Here is a 17,809-nt window from a genome sequence, read left to right on the forward strand (position 1 = left end):
AGGGTTAGGTATGGATCTACAATCCATATTCAATCTTCATTTTTTGCTCAATTCTTATCTTTTGTTGATTGGTTGCATGCCTTTACCGCTCAATTCTCCCTCTTCAATTAGGGTTTCAAAATTGATTAGGTAGGATACAATGTATCTACCCCATATCTTGTTTTCTTCTTGAAACTTTGCCAGTTGTATCTTAAAAACATTCTACATGGTGTTCTGTGCCACCAACTCATCATTCTTATCTTCCTTTTAATTCACAAATTTCTAGATAACAACCTTGTCAGCTTAGATCTGGCAAATCATTGATTTCCTAAATAATTCAGCAACTCGACATTATTGAGTTATTGGTGCTCGGCACCTTTGTGTTACTCAGTACCTATACCAACTCAGCACTTGAACTTACTCGGAACTTGAACTTACTCAGCACTTGATTCTACTCGGCACTTGATTCTACTCGGCACTTGAACTTACTCGGCACTTGATTCTACTCGGCACTTGATTCTACTCGGCACTTGATTCTACTTGGCACTTGAACTTCACTCGGCATGCATGATGTACTCGACATCCAATGCGGAATATGATTAAGTGCGTTGGCACTCAAGTGTCAAAAACATTATGGTTAACAATCTCCCCCTTTTACATGAGTGACAAAAACACTTAACTGACCTTATAAGTACATTTACTAATCTGATTGGTATGTACATATTGAAAACTTTGATGAAAATTTATGTCTTACAATCTTACAATATATACCTCAAAAATTTTGTAACTCCCCCTGAGTTGATTGTGCCTTATCTATTTATTATTTATATATCAATGCTCCTCCTTTGTATCTATTCTCCCCTTATTAATCTGTATAACTCCCCCTTTACAATCTATATCTCCCCCTTTTTGACACTTATGTCAAAGAGTGTTTAAGGGTTAAGACCATATTTGGCCAAGAATGTGCTATTTACCTCCATAATCATTCTGAGAGCTACATCCCAATTATTCAAAGCAATTTCTAGTGACTTATGGTGGATGGCAATCTCGGTAGCAAGATGAACAAGTCCATCTAATGTAGAAATATTTGGATCTTTCTTGAGTACATTTTCAGCATATACTTGCTCTTTATGAAGTATCTCTAAATGTGGGGAAATGGAGAACTGGAGTTGTATTACTTTGGCCTTAATATTGGCCTCATCTACTGTTAATATAGCTATTTCTTTGTGAGTGTGAAGCGATTGAGAAAAATGCTTCTCACTTTGAGCTGGATCACTCGGTAGTTGCATGCTTGAAATGTTTAAATTTCTTTCCAGGCTTAGTATCTTTTGGCTTATTTCTTGTGTGAAACATGAAAAATCACACAAATTTTTGTATAGTAAGAATATATTCTCAAGTACCTTTTTCACCTTATCAATGAGCTTTTCCAATTCTACTTGTGAAAGTGCAATTTGTCTCGATATTTTCTCATTCACTTTCCCTTGAAATTTTCTTTCAGACCATTCCATAAGTTTTGCATTGGTTTCTAGGTCTTCATTTGTCACCTGGTGAATAATATCTATTAATTGCTCTATGATATGCTTTGACTCATCTGGTGATTGCAAATTGAAGGCATCCATAAAGATTTTCTTGATCTCATAAACTGTTTTCTTATTTTTATACTCTTTCCTGAGTATATCCTGCCTTTTCTTTCTATTTAGTGCATCCTGCACTTCATTTATTTGATCAATGGTTATTGATTTTGAGTCATAACTTGGTATGACTATCTCTCCATCTAATTCAAGGTCTCCATAATGAAGTACCCTTGCAATTCTGGTAGTACTAGATGATGGTACTGAAATTTGTAATGACTTGTGTGAAGGAGTCCCGAGGTAGGCAAATTTATTAGTGTTTGTATTGCCTCTTGTTCTTTAGGGGTTTTTACTATTTCCTCCTCTTGCTATTTACCATGATCAATTATTGTTATCTATGGAAGTACACCTTGTATTTGTGTTGTAGGATCAGATGTAATGGTCTATCCTATTTGTTCCTTTCCTTGTTCTATAGCTGCACTTTGCTTTTGTCTTGCAACATCAATTATACTAGTTGGTATTTCAAATTGACTACTAGTAGTTGTGATAGAAGGTGGTTCTTGTGTATTCACCTTGTCTTTAATTGTACTTTCTACTAGTTTCTACAACTCATCTATACTGACCAATACTGGTTCTGTACATAATATTGCTTGTTGTGTTGATTGGTCAAGAATTCTTTTCAGATCTTCTACAGTTAATGGATTGACATTCTGACCAGAAGTATCAGGAACATCAGTAATTGTTATAGTATCTGCAGGTGGAGTTGATGCTTGTGGAGGGCTAGGGGGTGGCAATTGTGTGTCTTGCACACTTTGATCTAGTTGCTCCTCTTGTTCAGTTGTTGCCATTGTATCCTATTTTTGTGTCTTTTCCTCCTTTCCATCTATCTTTTCTTCTTCTCTCTTCTCTTCTTCTCTTCTCTTATCTTCTTCTTCCTTCCTCTTTTTCCTCTCTTCTATTGGTATGGCTGCTTCTTCCTTGTATTCTTTCTCAATAAAATCTTCAATCTTTTTATACAAATTCTTCCACAATTTTATTTTTCTTTGAACAATCTCTTCCATTATATTTTGAAGTATAAAGAATGCCCTGTATTTGGGTGTGAACCTGTTATTATGCCTTTTGACCGCTTTGCTAATTTTTTCTCTAGTCAAATCTGGCAATACACTGGCTAGGGTTGATTCCCTCATCTCCTTTTCCATTTTTAAGCAAAAATGCCATTGGTCTTCTATAATTTTTGACAGCTCCTTTGGCAATTGACCATCTAGTTCAAGTGGGGTGTACTTGAACTATGCCATCATTCCATACACTATTTCTTCTATCTTATTTTGTTCTTCTTTATTAAATTTACTAAAATCAACTTTATTTAAATTATTCAAGTCACCACTTGCAATCTTTTTACATAGGGTATCAACTGATGAATTGCTTACCTCTTCTTTTTGTTCTTTGTCATCAGTGTCAAGTTGAGCCACATACTTTCTTCTTTTCCTCGGCTCTTCCTGAGATTCCTTGACTTTTTTTTTCTTGGAAACTTCCTCTTTAGCCTTTTGAGTAGAGGCTCTTGTTTATGCTCGTGTTGTTGGCTTTTGATGTGATGGAGTGGCAACTTTCTTCATTCTAGGCTTGGCTAAAGTCTGTTCTGTTGCCTTTCTCTTCTTTGGCTCAGCTTCAGTTGGTGCTTCCTTGGCTTCTTCTTCCTCTGCACCTTCCTCCTTGTCTTCTCCAAGACCTTGGGTTAGTTCTATTGGCCCTTTTTCCTGCTCATCTTCATCCTTACTATCATCTTCTTCTTCTTCTGCCTCAGCCTCAATTTCTTTGCCAAACTTCTTCTTGATCTTCTTGACTAGTTTATCTTTCTTCTTCAATGTAGAAGTAGTTTTTAAATTTTTTATTACCTTTGATTTGACAACATCATAGGTTCCAAAAATTTGTGCATTTTTATCAGATTCTTCTGCAAGTAGAGCTGTTATTGCTACAGAGGCTTGATCAACATCAAGTTCATAACCTAGTGGCCTAAGCCATCTTATTCTAGGTATAACTGCTTGTATGTAAGTATAATCTATATCAACTAAGAAACATATGTCATTTGTATGCTTTTCAACTAATGAATCTGGTATCCTTTACCTTTGCTTCATGGATTTTTTGAAATCCTCAAAATAACCTATCATTTGGGCATCAAAATTTTCACCCATTTGTTCAATGTATCCATTAATTTTTTCAACAATTGTTTTATCTGGATTCCATTTTATTTTCCCTATAAAATGAAATTCTTTCATCAGATAGAAGAACATTAACATAAAAACTTATCCAAATTTGCATTGAGCTCCTTTGCTTTTCCTTATAGCTCCCAGATTTTCATTAATATGTTGAAACATGAGCTCTGCCAGATCATAAGTGTAATCTCTTTTGATTATCTTGTATACAATATCAACTACTATACAAGGTGCACTGTTCAATCTGCTTGATTGATAGAATTTGTGTGAAATAATTCTCACAGCAAAATCGAGTAGGGGATCTGTTACTGTGTCGATAGTCATTCCTCTATTGTTCCATTTGGCACCTATATTTTTCTCTATTATTTCCCTTTTGTCACTTCGCAAGGTCTTTGGCTGATCTAGGGTTGGAATACCAGTAACCCTATGAACAGTTTTCTTGGTAAATTTTACTAGCCCTAACTCTAACCAAAAAGCTCTGTCATGTATTCGCCTCAAAATTATCTGTACCCATTCTGTTTTAAAAGCAGTCAAAAATGCTAGGGTTTTGGTCAATCCTTTTCTTTCTACTATTGAAAACTCATTTTTTAGTAGTTTGTTTTAACATAGTTTATCATATGCATTATGAATTTCTAAGTCTCCTATGGCACCAATTTTGCAATTGTAACATCTGTGAACATCTTGTACCATAACAACTTTTGGGGGAATGTGGGAGAGAGCTCCGACTGGGTCATTTTTGTAGGCAAATTCTAGAATGGGCTTAAATTTAGGTTGTTTTACTTCATTATTGACCAACTGAACTTCATGAGACTCTAAACCCTTGGTGGTTCCTGACCCAGATGCCATTGTTTGCCAAACTAGGGTTTATAATTCAAACAAGTTTATAAGTCCTACGTAGCTCGACACTTAAGTAAAATGCCTTAAATCGATGAAATTTGTCTTGAATCACTATTGAAATCTTTTACGAATGGCTTCTGAGCTATTCTTGATCTTCTCCACTCCTTTTTTGGCTTTGCTTCTTGTTTGAATTGTGAGAAAATGATCAAAAATTGGATTTATGTACCCTTCAAGATAGAATAATAAATGCTTAGTATGCTGCCAACTATCTACTCAGCTTCCATTATTTCCATTTTACTCGGCTTCTATTGGAGTTATCCAACTCGACATCAATTTTTAGCTCGGTTGCTGTTGGAAGCTCGGCATCCAAAGGAAGTTCAGCATCAACATTTAATTTTATCTTAACATCTTGTTTCATGTGGATTTATACTTTGCTTAACTTCCTTTTCTTGGGACTGATGTATGATATAGCTTTGTATATCAGTCCTGTGTACTTCTTGTGCTTAGTTTGATGAAGTATGATCACTTAACCCATTGGGTGAGATGAACCCTCCACTTGATGTGTTGCACCCTTCCTTCTTTTTCCAAGTCTTATTCATTTGCCCTCTTATCTTTTCAACATCAATTATTTGTTTCCCTTTGCAATCTTCAGTCTTGGGTGCCTTTGATCTTGTAGGACAGTTTTTGCTGATATGACCAGTTTTCAAACAACTGAAACATGCAGTTTGATTCAACCATCTTTTGTAGTTTCCTTTGAAATGTATTCTTATATAGTTTTGTGGTATATGTCCATATTGTTGACAATAGTGATAACTGTTTCTGGTGTTGTAATCCCAATGATAATGACTTTCATTTCCTTCTATTTTTGCTGGTTGATTTAATGTCCACATAGGTTTTGATCTGCATTCAAATGCCCTATGTCCATACTTTTTGCAATTATAACAATGTCCATCAAATCTTTGAGTCCTTGTGACATTGGATCTGCAATTTTGTGTCATATGTCCTTGCATGTTGCACTTGTGACAGAAACTTTTGGGTATGTTTGATTGATTAAATCTTCTACTTCTGCACACATTAGCTATATGTCCCTTCTTATTACAGAAATGACAAGTGGGTTTTGAATTCTTACCTTTATCACTTCTTTGTTTAGCACTCTTTGATGATTCTCCAACTTCAGTGCTATTGTATCCTAGTCTTGATGTATCATGGGTAGATTTTGGTGATTTCAGCAACTGTTCAAAATACTTGATTTGTTGAGATTCTCTACTACCTCTTTTTCTCTGTTCAATTCATTCTGCATTTGTTCATTTTGTATCTTCAAGGTAGAGATCTCAATATCCTTTACATTAAGTTCATGATGAAGGTTTATCATTTGGGCAAGTGTATCCATCTGTATGTTTGAAATCCTTGTTAGTTCAGTACATTTTTCTTCAAGTCTATTTGCAAGATTCCTTTTGTCATTTTCCATCATGATCTTATCATCAACTGCTCTTTTCTTTTGTTCAGTAATTTCACATATCATTATAGCCTATGATTCATGTTCCATCTTAAGAGTTCTTATCTCTTCTGCTTGAATTTTATTTTTCTCCATCAGTTCTGCTATTGCTGCATCAAACTCTTTAGTGTCTCCACTGGAAAATATGTTGGTGGTATCAATCTCCTTGTAGTGTATATCATTTTCAGCTATGGCTAGATCCTTCCTCTTTTTTAATGAGTTTCTCAACTTGTTTTTGAATTCCTCCAAGCTATGCAAAGCAAGTTGCACATCTATCCCCTAATTTTCAATGATCTTTCCAAGTTTGAAGGCTTCCATCTTTAGACCTTTTCCTCCAAGCTGTTAAGCTTTTCCTTAAGAGAACCTAGATTAAGCTCTGATACCAATTGTTGAAATATTCAAATATGGAAAGAGTACTTATGAGAGGGGGGGGGGGGGGGGGGGTGAATCATAAGTATCATACTTTTTCAAATAAAACTTTTAACTGAAAGTAAATTGCATGCATGTAAGTATATCAAATGATCATGGAACTAGACACATACATCAATAACACTTAACACTAGAATTTGGTAACCCAGAAACCCTCTAGGAATAAGAAGGTAAAATTGGGGTGGGGATGATACCCACAAAAATTACTGTAGCAATATTGTTCAACCACTTCTGATGGTTTTCCCTATTAAAGGCCTACCCTATTAAAGGCTTTACACTGTGTCAATAGTGACCTGGTTAGAGGCTTTTAAACACTTAACATGAAGTGTTACCCTGTTAAAGGATTTCATCACCTAGTTAAAGGGTTTATCAAAATAGCTGTTAAGCTAACCTATCACCTTAGGATTTTTATTCTAATACAATTGCTAGAAAGTATTAGGTACAATAAACCTGACTAATTACAATCCTTGATTGTTGATTGTAGGCACTTGTTCTGCTTTCTCTGATCTAGATCCTTTTGTGATCTGATAATATTTGCTTCTAAAAAAAGACTTCCTTTCGAACCCTTGTATATCTTCTCATACCTCTTATCTCTCTTACGTTTTACAATGAAGTTTTGTCTTCCTTATAAAGACATTGAAGATTTAGGGTCAGGTATGGATCTACAATCCATATTCAATCTTCATTTTCCACTCAATTCTTATCTTTTGCTAATTGGTTGCATGCCTTTACCACTCAATTCTCCCTCTTCAATTAGGTTTCAAAATTGATTAGGTAGGATACAATGTATCTACCCCATATCTTGTTTTCTTCTTGAAAATTTTCTAGTTGTATCTTAAAAATTTTCTACATGGTGTTCTATGCCACCAACTCATCATTCTTATCTTTCTTTTAATTCACAGATTTCTAGATAACAACCTTGTCAGCTTAGATCTGGCATATCTTCAATTTCCTAAATAATTCAACAACTTGGTATTATTGAGTTACTGGTGCTTGACACTTGAACTTACTCAGCACTTGAACTTACTTGGCACTTGATTCTACTCAGCACTTGATTCTACTTGACACTTGATTCTACTCGACACTTGATTCTACTCGGCACCTGAACTTCACTCGGCATGCATGATGTACTCGACATCCAATGTGGAATATGATTAAGTGTGTTGGCACTCAAGTGTCAAAAACATTATGATGTTAACACCACATTAAAAATAGTGAATCCACACCATCAACATCAACTCTACATTAGTAAAAATGTCCAAATATAAATTATCACAATTAGCAATCTGATTATCCACAATAAGATGCTATACAATTTTCATGCCAGATCCATCTAACTGGTCATGAAAAAAAAATCCTTTCTAGACTCAATGAAGTTAGGAATCTCTTTGCTAAGCTCAAGTATCTCAAAAACATGCACAAGTTGCTACATAGTTTTCATATCAAACTCCACAAACTAATCAACAAAACCAACCACATATACCTCTTTAGCTTTATTTAAGTCATCATTTACCTTTTCCTTAACAACAAAGTGTTTTATCCTTTGAACAATGTTCTTAACTAGCCAGACCACTCTCTTCTTGATTGGTAGACTCCAGCCCCAAAAATTTCTATGAAACTCAATTATCCCTTCTTCTATGAAATTGGTCAAACTAGCTTCCAACCAAATAGACATCTATAAAATCTTCTTCTCCACCACATCATAGAGATCTACAATCATCATAGGGTCCAATATTCTTGGAGGCATCTTCCAAGATCTTTTCAAACCCTTACCAAAAATACTAATCTCTTAATGATCACTAACCAGATCAAACCTTTAGTCAACATCAAAATTCCATCTTTGTAAACATCAATCCATTTTCAAGTCCTCTATAATTGTAAGTCAAAACCATGACGTGCTACCTCACAACATATATATCTAAGAATCTAGAAGGTATAATCCACTGCAAGATAGACCTCTTCTCTAGTACTACTTGATGTAGTGCAAGGTAGGAGAATCCCCAAAGGAGATGTCCTAGCCCCCAACAAATAACAACACAATGAAAGAATACCAATAACAATGAAGATTTAGATCCAAAATAATGTTGACTCTCATAATAGAGTCATAAAATTTACATCTAATAAGCTTGATTGTAAGGCCTTCTAGGTTACAAAAAAATACATTTAAGAAATTAAAATGTTAATTTTACAAGATCTGACAAGATCCAAATCCTAGGTATCCTAGATCCACAATCTAGTAGAAAACTCTAAGAATAATTTAAACTTGTGCTCGCAAGCCATTAAGAAACCTTCTTTTTTCCCAAGTCATAGCTACTAGCTCTTCTCACAAAATTCACTTTTCATAGCTACTGCTCTCTTTAGTTCACTTCCTTCATGATGAGTAGTTTAATAATGAGAATATAAGACCCTCTTCTTATATGAAACCAAGCTACAAGTCATCCTAGAAAGTTACATTGATAAACCCTCACATTAAGTAAATTATCAATCCAATGATGAGAAACATTATGCTACTTGATAAGCCTCCTATTATTAAGCATAATAGTATTTAGGGTGGATAGCATAGGGGATAATACAAGGATGCTATTATAAGTCTATTTGGTAATCCTCAATTGGTTTAGGTTATTTTCCAATAATTATTTGATGTGGGTTGCATTTTGAGTGGATATAAGTTCATTTAGAGTTGGTTGTGGAATATTTTCTAGATCACTATTTGGCATGGGAGTATTCAAAGGTTTTTGTCAATCATCCCTAATTATATTGAAAATTAACATATAACTACAATTTAAATTAATATTTTATAAAAGAAATCAAATAACCATACAATGAAAGAATAACAATAACATGGAAATGTTGAAGAGGTTAAAAACCTTATGCAAAAGATTCCATAGCTTGAAGTTAAAAATAAAGTGCTAGAGAAGGCTAACCGTGATAATCAGGGGAAGGTTACTAGATTGGAAGCCAAATTGAACAATATTGAAAATATGATCAAGAAAATGGCTAAGAATAATAGAAAATCTTTGAACGCTATGGTAGATAATGTGGACAATCTTCTAAAAAAGTTTAAGCAAGACAAAGGATAGGATTCCCCTTTGGTTTTTGAGACAAGGGTCCTAGTAAATGCACTCAGGCTAACTCTAAGAAGAATGAGGAAGTGAACAAGATGGAAGAGGTGAGGGCCACTATAGAAAATATGCAAATTCAAGCACACTAGGCTATTGACCTGATAAAGACTATCTAGCTAGTTGGGTGTTGGTCTTTTGTTGTCATTTTTTTGTCCTTAACAACTCTGTTCCTAGTTGGCCTACTATTTTCTCTTTTTGGAGGCCTATCTTATGTTGATCTGTGCTTTTTTATGCTGTTGTTAGTTTTTTTCTCATCTCTTTAGACTTCTATTTTTTTTGTAAAAGGTTTTGGGTCCTTTAAAACCTATTTTTACTTAATCAAAATAATAACATAGAGATTTAGATCCAAAATAATGTCAACTCTAATAATAGAATCATAAAATTTATATCCAATATGCCTGGTAGTAAGGCCTTTTGTGTTATGTCCAAATACATAGGAAATTACAATAGTAATTATGCAAGCTCTCACAAGATCCAAATACTAGCTAGCTTAGATCCACTATCTAGTAGAAAATCCCAAGAAGAATCTTAACTTGTCCTTACAAGCCACAAAGCAACATTCTTGTTTCTCAAGCTGCAACTACTAGCTCTTCTTACAAACATTTCTCCAATTAGCTACTCCTCACTCTAGCTAACTTCTTTCATGCTAAATAATGAATAATGAGAAGGCAAGACCCTCTATTTATACAAAACCAAGCCACATGTAAGCTAAGTTACATTAAAAGAACCCTCTCATTAAGTAAATCCTCCAGCCACACGTTATATTTAATATTAATTTTTTTATAAAAAAATTGATTATGATTTTTTCTTCCAATTTTTGTCACTTTCCCTCTTCTCCATTTTTGTTTTTTATAAGTATGCCCCCTTTTATTTTATGATGCAAGATGTTCCTGAATTAGAATCCTTAAGTAGATAGAAAAGTATGTCCCATACTTTGATGTCAAAAGAAATTTCTCCAACCAACTTCATCTTCATCAAAGGTTCCCAATCAATTCCATATAGAAGAGAAAATATGCACATCAACCATCTTGGCTTCATCCACCCAGACATCATAATCAAATGAATATCTATAACCTAATTATAAAGCTCACTCCTAGGAACAAACTAAACATTATGCTTCACAACAATCTCTCCAACTGGTCACAACCACCAACAACAATATGCTCAAACATGAAATCCATGTTAGGAACATAAGGCAACCCTAGAACCAAATCAAAAAAATGTAATTTCAAATCGACAATAAGAGAAACATGTAAATCCTCATCCATGTTAACCATGGGAAAATTAGAAACATACAAATATATAGTATCATATAGATCTTGAACCATAACACAGCTAGTGAATCCACACCAACAACATCCAACTCAACATCAGTAGAAATTTCCACATGTAACTTGTCATAATCAGAAATCTCATCATCCACAATAAGATGTTAAACAATTTTAATGTCAAAACCATCTAAGTAGTCATGAAAAAAAACATCCTTTCTAGTCTCAATAAGGTTAGGAACCTCTTTGCTAAGCTCAAGTATCTTAGTAATAAGCACAAATTGCTACATAGGGGTCATATCAAAATCTACAAACTAATCAACAAAACCAACCACACATACCTATTTAGCTTTATTTAATTCATTTTTTACCTCTTCCTTAACACCAAAGTGTTTTCTCCTCTAAACAATGTTATTAACTAGCCAGATCACTTTCTTCTTGATTGGTGATCTCTAGCACTAGAACTCTCTACAAAACTCAATTATTAATGCAATTGGTCAAACTAGCTTCTAACCAAATAGACATCTCTAAAATATTCTTATCCATCATATCATGAAGATATGCAGTCATGCTAGGGTCTAATATTCTTGGAGACATTTTTCAAGATCTTTTCAAAGCCTCTATAAAAATACCAAGCTCTAAACAATCACTAACCATATCAAACCTTTAGTTCTTTGTAAACATTGATCCATTTGCAAGTCCTCTAAAATTGTAAGTCAAAGCCATGGCATGCTTCCTCAGAAAAAATATATCTAGGAATCAAGAAGGAATAATCCACCACAAGATAGAGCTCTTCTCTAATACTAGTTGATGTAGTTCAAGGTAGGAGAATCCCCAAAGAAGATGTTCTAGCCCCAACAAAATTACAACACAATATAATTATACCAATAACATAAAGATTTAGATCCAAAATAATGCCAACTCTCATAATAAAATCATAAAATTTACATCTAGTAAGCCTGATTCTAAGGCCTTCTTAGTAATGAAAAAATACATAAGAAATTAAAATATTAATTTTGCAAGATCTAACAAGATCCAAATCCTAGGCAGCCTAGATCCAAAATCTAGAAGAAAACCCCAAGAAGAATTAATTTTTTTTTCTCACATGTCACTAAGAAATATTTTTGTTTCCCAAGCTGTAGCTCTAGTAGCTCTTCTCACAAACTTCACTTTTCTCAGCTACTCCTGTGATGTCCCCACTTTGGCATCTAATAAATAAGTACTATATATAAAGTAATATTAATAATAATATTTTATTAAGTAATACTATATTATAATATCATATATCATATAATAATAATAATCTAATATAATAAATCATAATATTATGATTAAGATATATTTTAATATATAAAATACTATATTAAAAATGTATAACAACATATGTACTTGATATATTAAAATAATATTCTTGATGACATTACTATAACTAACCTTATTAATTAATATAAGTATATTATTATTAATTAAATAAAATATGTATAGTTGATATAACATAATTATTAATATAACATATCCTATGATATTAATTAATATAATTAAGGTTATTAATATAAATATATAATTAATATAATTAACATCATTATTATTATTTAATTAATATTACAAAAGGACATGACCCTTTCAATTCATATATATACATGGATTTATAACCTTGGTAAGGGGCAAATTGAAAAAAGAGAAGAAAATCTATACAAATTGAAGAAAATATAATAAAAAGGATATAAATAAGGGATCAAGATGAAAATAAGAAATGGACCCCCAATTTGGGTTCATTACAAATGGTATTAGAGCAATGCTTTTGCCATCCTGTGGGAAAATACACAAGTGGTAGACTCTCTGTTTTCTCTAGAAACAAATATAATTCTCTGGCTTTGTGATATATTAATTTTTTTAATACAACTTTGTCAAACTTAGTAGAGAGAAGTTGACAGGTCGCAGATCCTTCCTAGCTTTTGAACAGACTGCTAAGAAATACAGTGAATGAAAAGTGTTGCAGAATAATCTATTCTAGTTTGGATGGATGGGAAGATAGTCATAAGATCTTTTCACATGGTTGCTAGACTACAGATCCAAGACTACTAGAAGACATTAGTCTGAGTTTGTGAAGGAATATTGTATTTTAAAAACCAAACTGAAATTTGGATAGGGAGTTCACATGTAAAGGGAGAAGAACAATTTTTTTTCTATGCAAGGCAAGAATAAGAAACTAGAAGATGGTGGATATTTTTCATTTTCTTATCTACAGTGTATCTATGATGAACAATCAAGTTCTCATCATTTGTAATGTAATTACAATCACCAAATATCATTGGAGTGGAGATAAGACATCGAAGATTTTTTCATACAAGCATATATGAAGGGACATCGATGTTCAAGATGACATCTGGAATGAGAAATAGAAAAATAATAATTGTAAAATGAACACTTTTCAACATGAAAATGCAACCATTACATGTTCATTCACTCATGAATTAGTATTTTTATAGAGGCATATATTGGCAAGAAAGGAATATTTATTTACTATCGATGTTAAGGAATATAAGGAGCGCATATTTTGAATTAGACTTGACAGTAAATGATCCATTATTTGTTAGGCAGTGATAAGAGGTTGAACAGCTAAGACATTGGGTCATTAAATGTAAGAAATGTGATGGTAACAAAGGATGACAAACAAGTATGAGGAAAGCTCATATATAAAATTATTAAATCAGTATTATTTTAAAAGTAATCAATTTTTTAATGATTTTTGACATTCTACAGTAAGGTAGAAACTATATATGAACAATGGACGATGTTGATAGACCAATAATGATAATATATACATGGGGACAACAATTATTTGATCCATAATTTTGCAAACAAATGACAACGATCACTATGTAGAATGAATACAGTATCTAGGGAGTACAAAAGATTTCATTCTTGAATATAATGATAGAGTTGTGGAGACTCAAATAGATATGATCCATTCATTCAATGATCTAGTCTAGTAGAGATGAAAAAATATCTTTATCACAAAGACTATGATATATAAAAGCTTCACCTTCTCTAAAGAAAATGACAATACAAGGAAGAAACAAAAGACAAAAATATAAAGGAGAAACATAAAACTATAGACATGGTTGTTGGAGATTTTACATATCTTGTATTACCATGGTTGGAAGGGAGGTTCCGCCTTTATACCTCAATGGAATTTTGTGGATTGGTTTCTAATGTCAAAAGGAGCATATACAAGGATGATCATTATAGTAGTTACATTAAGACCTACATAATCCACTGAGGATTAACCATACTTCTAGCAGCAAAATGGACCAATACAAATGCGGTGAAATAGATTGATTAAGGAACAATAATGTCCAAATAAATGATAAGAAAGAATCCCATTTGTACAAGAAACTGGTGACCATCCTCTTAATATCACCACTTATTGGGTCAACATTAATTCTTGTGATAAGAAAAGACGTTGATTTATTTGATCTTCAAGGAAAAATCCCCCTTTGCATTAGCATGCCCTCATTAAGTGTAGAAATTGACATGCCTCTATCAATATCAAAAGAAAATTCATTCAAAAGTTGACTCAATAGTAATGTTACTCCTCTGATTGGGTCATTCAAAAATGGTGTCATTTTACTTATATCCAGTAAATGATACATTTCCAAGCAGGCTGCAATTTTCCATATTGGATTCAAGTCTTACCCACACCCTTGTTTTGATTGACTGCAAAATGATATAATGAACAACCCAATGGTATCAAACAAAGATGGAAAATAGATTCATTACAAATGGTATCATGGGGACAATCTTTGTTGTAAAGACTATTTAGCACCAGGGACCCACTACTAGTGAGCAGATCATATGTATTGAATAAGGTCAAAGGAAGGAAACTTATGAAGAAGGAAGAACCCTATTATAAAAGGTGAAACACATGCATGTCTTTAAAGAAGAAAATTAAATAAAGGGGAGGAAAAATCAACTAAGAAATGAAGTTTTAAAAGACCATCATCAATCTCAACTCAGTTGGTCTATGCCTCATACTAATCAACATCAGATAAGAGACTTTGATGTGGGAAGTGGATATGAGGATTATGTCATACTCTTAAATCACCACTTCAAACATATAATGGTAATAAGGTATGGTAATGAGGTAAGTTTATATCTTCTTCATATGTTTTACTAAGAGATAATTGTTAGTGTCTTTCTTATTACTGACACATTTGTTATTATGAAGAATATTGAATAATCAATCAATGATTCTAGTTACAAAGAAATGAAATCAGAATATATGAAAATAGAAAATATATATATGAAAAATGAAAAAAATGAAATATAAATATGTTGATTTAAAGGAAAACATAGTAATTAGAATACATTTCAATTATAGTACAGAGAGTCTATCTCTCGTCCAAATTACATAATCTTAGATAGGGAGTTGGTGGAGGGAGAGGTGAAGTAATTTTGAGCACTTGTCGGATACACTTGGAGCTTGTTTCATGCGCCCTCTACACCATCATTCTACCATCAAGATGATCGTAACAAGGAGAGAGAAAGATGTTTGTGTACTATAAGAAGAAATATTTCAAATGAACTAAGTAAATTAAATTTAATAGTCATCGTCTCATCCACATTATGATATCCTAAGGTAGGGAGTTGGTGGAGGGAGAGGCAGATTAATTTCAAGCACTTGTCAGATACGCTAAGAGCTTGTTTCACATGCCCTTTGCACCATAAATCTACCATCTTATGATGATCATAATAAGGAGACAGGGAAAGATTCCTTCCAAAGGATTATGTAAATCAGAAAAAGGAACCCTACCACTTTCCTATGGACTCTGCAATCGGGAAAGAACATGATTTAGGAGCATCCAGAGCTATAAGGGCAATCCTATGTCACCCAAAAAAAATGTACTTAGACTTAGTTTCTATTTCATGTGTTTTCATTTTTGGACACCCATTTGGGTCAAATAAAGGTTCCAACTCTCACAGTTCCACTATCAGTGTGTTAGAAAATCCTAAAAAAATAGGAGCATGTAATTGGGCCATCATTTTGGTAAACTAGAAGGTGTGAATTGGCTAGATGAATGTAATTGTGATTTAGAGTAATCCAGAAAAAGAATCAGGTCAAAAGGCCCCATGGTTTGAAATTTATTGCAGTTTTTTGGATTTTTTAGACCTCCTAAGAATGCTTCAAAGTCAAGTTAGGGGCATTAAATGACCTTGAAAAGGGTTGAAAAATGGGGGATGAGCAAAGCTTGTCCATAGGGCTATAGAGCACTTCAGGAGCTTTCCAAAAATGTAAACGGTTTGTCAATCGGAGCTTCGGTTCAAAAGTTATGCCTCTTGGAAGTTCGATTACCATTTTTGGATTCTTCTAGATTTGTACCGACTTCTAACATAGCTTCTGGAACCTTCTATTTGGTCGGTGGATGCCTACTAGCACTTTCTAGAATGTACTCCTAGTCCTTAACCCTTCGGGGTCTATTTAAGGAGATTTTTGGCATTGTAAAAGGCAGTTCGGAGTGGAGTTTGAGAGGAGGTACTGAAAGGAGAAATTATCTCCAGATTTATGCTATTGTAAGCCCTTAGGGCATGTTTTGAAGTTTATTTTCTCTGTACTATTTGTACTAGCTTATTTTCTTAGTTAATATAATTTCCCCCTTTTCTGTTGTGTCCATTCTGTTCTTGGGTTGTGTCCCCATCAAGTGGTATCAGAGCTAGTTTTCCTGAGTGTGTAGACAAAGCGTCGACTGTGAGGTAGTTTGCACTAGGACTGTGTGGTTGTGGGTTCAAGTTAGAAGATGCCTCCATGAAGAGAGCATGGTAGAAGGGCTAGAGCTATTAATCCTAAGGAGGTTAGAGCCTCCAAAGGCAAGTACAAGCATTGTAAGAGGAGCTCCATAGAGGAGAAAATGTTGCCACTAGTAATGATAGTGAGTATGATAATGAAGAAGAAGTTGTGGGACTAGAAGGGGAATTTGACAGGAAAGTTCTGAATCATGCAGAGGCAAGGCTTTTTAGGGCCATTACTAAGTTTGGGAAAAGACCCACAATTGAAGTGGATGTATTTTCAGGAAATCTGAAACTAGATGAGTTGATCAATTGGATCAATGAACTGGAAGAATACTTTGAGTATGAGGATATCAGGGACCCAGATAGGGTTAACTTTGCAAAGGCTAAACTAAAAGGCCATGCCAAAATCTGGTGGCAAGAGGTTCAATTGGAAAGAAACAGAAGAGGAAAGGAGAAGATCACAAGGTGGGATCGCATGGTGGACAAATTGAAGAAGCAGTTCATTCCTGTGGACTATGAGCTTGATTTGTTTAAGAAGATGCATGGGTTAAAGCAAGTAGGAAGATCAGTCCAAGAATATACAGAGGAATTTTATCGACTCTTGATTAGAGCGGGGCATGTAGAAGAAAATAAGGAGAAAGTTGCTCGTTATATCAGTGGATTGCAACCTAGCATCCAGGAGGAATTAAGTCTGGTAAGAATGACCAACGTTGAAGAGGCATACTAGTTTTCCCTATGAATTGAAGAGAATTTGAATAAAAGGTTTGAAGGAAGAAAAAAAGGGCATGATCAAGGAGGAAAGGGAAGCGATAGATCATCTAGAGGCCGCAATGAAACTTAGAAGAAAAATGAATATGTGGGTACTAGCAGGAACCATAGGAATGAGGGTTTCAACTACTCCCATGATCAAGACTTTGGAAATTAGAGAGGAAGAGGTAGAGGATGTGGACAAGGAAGAGGAGGCTTCTGTGGTACCTGTTTCCATTGCAATGAAGAAGGTCATCATGGCTTTGAATGCCCTCAACAACAAGGAGGGGTAGATAGGAGAGCTGAGGGCCAAGTTAGGGTTGCTCATGTGGATGAGGATGCACAATCATCACATTCAGAG

The sequence above is a fragment of the Cupressus sempervirens genome, chromosome 4 (genome assembly GCF_028749045.1).
Source record: "Cupressus sempervirens isolate cs-2001-9-10 chromosome 4, ASM2874904v1, whole genome shotgun sequence".
In the NCBI taxonomy this organism is placed as follows: Eukaryota; Viridiplantae; Streptophyta; class Pinopsida; order Cupressales; family Cupressaceae; genus Cupressus; species Cupressus sempervirens.